The sequence below is a fragment of the Wolffia australiana genome, chromosome 12 (assembly GCF_029677425.1).
Source record: "Wolffia australiana isolate 7733 chromosome 12, ASM2967742v1".
Taxonomy (NCBI): Eukaryota; Viridiplantae; Streptophyta; class Magnoliopsida; order Alismatales; family Araceae; genus Wolffia; species Wolffia australiana.
The window spans coordinates 10,362,104-10,368,365 of record NC_135846.1 but is presented as its reverse complement, the minus strand read 5'-3'; the positions used below and the strand labels follow the sequence as shown (position 1 = coordinate 10,368,365).

The window sequence follows — 6,262 nt, the reverse complement described above, 5'->3', positions numbered from 1 at the left end:
AGGTTGCGAGAGTGCGGCGGTGGTGCATTGATTGAGCACACGCAGGCGTCCCGTTGTGACTATTGTGGTGGGGCAGTGTTGCTGGCGTCTGACGGTGAGCACGGGTAGGCAGGGACCCGGCGGCCGGGCGACGGCGTCAACGCGGGCGTTTGGTGTTGACGAGCTTGACTAGACGGTGTCGCGATGGCCGATGACAGTGCAGTCACGGGTGTCCGAAGGCAGTGAGCCGAAGCATTGCAGCCTGGAAGCAGTGCTGTTGCGAAGTCCAGCAGCATCGAGCATGATTGGGAGGCGGCTTATAGCCGAAAGGCGATGCAGTCACATCGTCCAACGGCACCGAGCAAGGTTGGGCTGCGGTGTTGAAACTAGGAGCGGGGCAGTTGCGGCGTCCAGCAGCATCGGACGAGACTCTGCGGAAGCAAGGCAGCCGGACGTGATGCAATCCCGACGTCCTGCAGCGTCGAACAAGGCCGAGCGGCGTTTCTGCTGCCGGGTGACTAAGAGACAGGCACGGTGAGTCATGTGGACGTGCATGGTGGCTCGGAGGCTCGCGGCGGGGTCGTGTGATCGCACGGCGGTCCACAGCGGCATCGCGCGACAAGTTGATGGTGGCGTAGAGAGCCGCGTAGGTCGACGGAGCGAACAGGCGGCGTTGTGTGGTGGTGTGACACCGGCTCGACGGGGTGTAGCAGTCGTGGCGCGCACGCACGGGGGCGTCGACAGCGACGGATGCGCGGTGGATGCGCGGCATCCTAGCGACTGTAGTTGGCACATGCAGGCTCGGATGGCGGCGCTTGGCAGTCCTACTGGAGGCACAAGGCGACCGGGCGGCGGTGCTCCTCTCCCTTCTTCTTCCTTCCCCTACCTTCTCTCGTCTTCTTCTTCAAGAGACCTATGGCTTACACTGGTGTAAAACAACGACCGCCCTGGAGTGGTTCGTGGTTCTACTAAAGATGATAAATACAAAATGTAAATGTAATGATGGCAATATCAATGATGACTCGAGAAAATAGTAACTAGAAGTACGTTGTTCGTCGACTGACCAGAGACGTCGTTCAATTGAATTACACGACGGGTTATGCCACGAGCAGGTTCCCAACAATCCGAGCGACTAGATCGTAAGTCGACGTGGGGAGACGATCACGTCTAAGAGCATCCCCACCGTCAACGTAAACGATCAGATACGACACCGTCAATGAAATCACTAACACAAGTATGCATGGCTATTCCTAAATTCTCGATTAAGTTCACTCGAGGCGTTGAGCAGTTTAGAGGTCGTTACTGAAAGAGATAAAACAACACTGAGAAAAGGGCTGGAAAGAGAAATGGACCTGTAACTGGGCACTTGGGTGCCTAAAGCTGTTCACGATTGGTCTAGAAGAGGGCCCAGTACACGAATTCGAGATGATGAGGCCGAAGACTTTGGGCAGCTTAATCATATTCTCCCTTTTTGATCCGTAGTTACAAGATCCAACCAGGAATGTTGCAGCAAGCAGCGCCGTCGATGCAAGATAGCTCAAAGGAATGATGGGAACAACCGATCGTGCAACGGCTCTAGTAATCGGATTTCCTTCTTCAGGCAGCCAGTCAAAACTCCAGGCGGCGATTTTCTTCTTCAGCCAACGATTCAACAAATGACGAACGATCAAAGTCAGTTGAGAACCCGCAGGATGCCAATGAGCGTCCCCAGAGGTCAGGGATCGATGGACGGCAACAAATCTCAACGATCCAGCAATCGACGACCGATGGTCGTGATATCAACCAATAGTTCACGGTCGGAATAAATCGGAACAGCAACAGAGCGGAATTTCAACTCTTCAGCGGGGCAATTCTTCTATGATTTTTGCTTCTCCTTGAACGAATACCGGGTTCCTTATTCCAAAATTGGTCCTCTGCAAAGGAATCTCAAGATGACGGGGCCAGTCACGGTAGCTCTTAGAAGAAAACCCTCGACAGGGTATTATTCCCGTCGTAGATTATTGATCCTGACCGGAGTTGATTCAGTGTTGAGTAACTCTGATGAACCTTTGGCCCATTTCAAAACCGATATCACAAGGTAATAGCCTGGTCACTTGATGGGGGAGAGAGAGGGCAGACGATTTCCTGACCGAATCAAAGAGAACGACGAGATCTTTGTCTTCTTCTTCAATCAAAATATTCTGCTTCTTCGTTATGATACGATCTTGGAGTTAGCTTGAACACAATTGATGATAAGCTCCCAGTCAGTGTCGACGCCAAATTTCTCAAGAGGAAGGATCGACCGAACTATAGTTGGCAATCTGACAAGGACGATGAACGACTCCTACTTCTCCACAAGAACAAGAAAATAACTTCCAATTGAACATGAATGAGATCTGAATTTTCAACCAGGCTGACTTCCCCCCCCTCCACGTCCACTCTTCTCTTCTTATATTGGGGAAGTGGTAGTTGTGGAGGGGGTGGGCCTATTGGGCCCCTTCTCTTTAAGGGAGAGCCTATTGGGCTCCCCTTAAGAGGATTCTTTAGGGGGAGAAGAAGCCCAACATGGATTTCCTCCCCCTAAAGGTGACACTTAAACGTAATTTAAAATAAAACACGCACGAGGGGAGGCCAGTGCTCACGCAGGAGGGGCCTCCCGATAATCCAAAGACGACAAAAGAAAGAAAGAACATAAAGATACACGACGCAAAGCGATAAGACGATATCGGTTCTCAAGCTTGGTAGTGAAATTGTAGATTCTTCACGTCCGCTCGAGCTTCACGATGTGGCTGGCGACGGATCGGGGCGTGGTCGACTGGATGGTCCTCCGTCATACACCATAGTTCAACGAAGAAAAAAACCAAAGGTCTGCCCTAATTCTGGGCACCCTTCATGCCCTTTATAGGGGAAATGATGGGCCCTAACAAAGGGTCCAATATGGGGGGCCCTTATACATGGGGGCCCCTTTTAAGACAAAAACAAACACTTACGTAAAAAAAAAATTGAAATGGCAGAACACAAAATCACGAAGCACGACAACTAACCAACACACGAACATGAAGAACACGACAAACATGACAAACATGACAAGCACGTGCGGATGAAAATCAAAACATTCAAATGCGTTGACGTACCTTACCCTGGTTATTTGAACTCGGGTGTCTTCACCTTTGCCTTGGCGTGCCGGTCAGGTTGGACACGAACCAGCGGGGCTGTCGATGACAAGGATGATGGCTCCAAAGACATCTCCAATGGAGTGGGACTGCTCGTTCCATTAAGTTGCCTTAATCGGCTGACCCAATTGGGCTGATCCAATTGGGCTGACCCCATAGGCTGCCTTAATTGGGCTGACCCACTAAGGCCAGCCCTATACACGCCACACCAGCCTGTCGACCCACCCGGTATGCCGCTGCCACGGCTCCGCCACTACTGCCGCCACCGCCACACCGCCGCTGCTGTTATCGCTCTGCCACCGCCATCACTGCCGCGGCTGCCGACGATCACCTGAGAAGGTAAGTTCTCTATTTTTAGCATCAGGAAAATCAGAAACAAATTAGGAAAAATTATTTTATGCATTTAAAAATTCCAAAAAATAAGGAAAAATCCCTAAAATTAATATAATCAATTTTCAGTGATTTTAACATCTACAAAAATTCTAAAAAAAATATCTAACTCTCATTTTTAGTATGTCTAGTAGTTTTTGGTGTTAATTAAATTCCACAAAATTCAAAAAGTATTTATTTTCTATTTCTAGTGTTAATTAAAATTTTGAAAATTAGTCTAAAATATTTTTAGTGTTTACCTTTGTATTTCTGCTTTAATTTTGATCATAGGTAATTATATAAATTAACTAAAAATCCATAAAAATTCTAAAAATAATATTTATCACTTTTAAACTCAATTTCCTTCATTCCAAACTTGAGAAAAATTCTGAAATTAAGTTTCTGCCTCTTTGTGGATTGAGTTTAAAGTTCTGACCCCTTACTTGCCCTATACTAAAGTATTTAAGTGGAAAATTTTCATAAATATTGTTGTTAAGTCTGAATCAAAACATCAAGATAAAATCCCTAATTTTGAACTTATCAACTTGCGTCATTGTCGGCGATGCAAGGCAAATTTGATTTCTGAATTTTTTTTAGGTTTAGTATGTCTGCTCATTTTATTTCTATATGCCTCACTGAAGTTTGAAGTGCAGAGTTATATTTTGGTCGGTGCAATGAGAGAGGAGCACTAGGTGATCTCTAAACTATTCTCTTTAGATATTTTCTGCAGTTAATTTTATTTTATTCATATTAGTTGTTTTATGCAAGGTAGAAGATCTGAGAACCCACGTTTCATAGCTCTAGAATATGTGAGAAAGACTTAGAATTTTGAAGAAACTTGATCAGAAATTGAGGAGATATTTGTGGAAGAAATTAAGGATATGGCTAATATTTCTAATGATGTGAATAGAGTAATGAGATTGAGGGAATCTTATGAGCCAGCTGAGAGTAACATTCACCCAAGGGTCCATGGGACCATATATACGTGAATGCCAATTTTAAAATAGACTCTCATCTTTATCAAAATTTTCCATCATTCTATGGGAAATTGAATCAAGATACTTATGAGTATTTATATGAATTTTTGGAGAAATGTCATTCTTATAATATTGCAGAATTTACTTCAGATGCTTTGAAAATTAGAATGTTCCCTCATACTCGTAAAGATAAGGCAAAATATTGGTTCAGAATTGTGGATAAAATTTTTCAGAATTTGATTAAGTTGGAGAGATGTTTTTTGCAAAAAAATTATTCAGTTGGAAGGACTAATGCTTATAGAAAAGCAATAAGAGATTTTACCCAGGGGTATGATTCTTTTAGTGAAGCATGGGAAAGATTGAAAGACCTTACTAGGAAATTCCCTCATCATGGTCTTCTTGATCGGCAAATAGTGCAATTTTTTTATGATGGGTTGAATGACCATGAGATAGGTAGAGTAGATAGTGCTATTGGTGGTACTTTTATAGATAAAACAATTGATGAGACCACTATTATTATTGAAAACTTGGCAGATAGTTGCGCATATCATCAGGGATTGATTCATAATGGGAGAATTTCAGGACCAAAATGTGGAGGGCGGATTGATGTGAGTGCAATGGAACATGATTTATGGAAAGATAAGGTAGAGATGGACTTAGGAAAGGTTGATAAGGCTGTTGAGGAGCTTTCCCAAAACATAAAGATGATGAGCTCCTCTCCAACCTTAAAATTCCCTTCTACTATCCCTAAACATCCTTTTCCCCTTTGTTCCATTTGTGAGAGTTTTGATCACACTAATGACATTTGTCCCACTCTTGAACAGGTGAATGCTTATGAGGGAAATAACCTCATGCTGGGAGCTTGGAATCAAAGGAAAAATTATGTAAATTGGGGATGGAGCAGAGAAGGAAAAATCAGTTTCCAGCCATATCCATGTCATTAGCAAAACAACCAAAATTTTCAAAATTTTGCTTCTAACCCTCGTCCTAATTTTATTTCAAATTCTCAAGATTCATCTTCTAACCCCATGATGGACACGTTGAAGTGGACGATGTTGAAGCAAGAGGAATTCTTGGAGAATCAAAGAAGAATGGAGGCCAGAATGGAGAATTTGGAGAGGAAGAATTCTGGAAAAGGATGGCAAAATTCTCAAGGGAACTTCAAAGGTGACAAGAATAAAGGTAAAATGGATGACTTTGGCACCACAAGCCAAAATTCAGGTTGAGTTCCAACCCAACCCAATGTTAATCCTAGAAATATTTCTTTTTATTGAACATGATATTGATGATTCAGAACATGGTCCATGTAGTGAAACATTTGAACCTTGTGAGGACATCACAAACAATCTCTAGATTAAAATACCACACTAGAACCTAACCCAAAAGTTCCTCCTAGTGATAGTCACATGCTTAAAATTTTTAAGGAAGCCACTATTACTATTCCTTTGCTAGATGCAATTCAGAATATTCCTTCATACTCAATTTTTTTGAAAAATCTTTGTACTCCATCTAGGAAGCAGAAGAGGATTCAATTATCTGAGATTATTATTATTATTTTTTTCAAAGGCAAAAAACACGGTGCCGGGTACGGCCAACCTTGCGGTTGTGCCCGTAGACCGATCCAGCCGTGCCCTGGTAGCCACCCAGGGGGATTTTATAGATAAGTGGAGTGTTTATAAGTGTTTATAAGCGTGGAATGAGTATAAATATCCCAATCACACTCGGATCCCACTCGTACACGCCCATGTTCAGAAAATAAAAAGATACATAAATGATACCTTGCAG

At 43.7% G+C, this 6,262-nt stretch overlaps 1 non-coding gene across 1 annotated transcript; it reads right to left on the bottom strand.

Annotated features, from left to right (window-relative positions):
- Positions 1-4,768: 4,768 nt before the first annotated feature.
- Positions 4,769-4,874, bottom strand: LOC144710778 (small nucleolar RNA R71). The gene has a single exon (XR_013583416.1). It is a non-coding gene; the product is annotated as a small nucleolar RNA R71 (small nucleolar RNA).
- Positions 4,875-6,262: the final 1,388 nt, after the last annotated feature.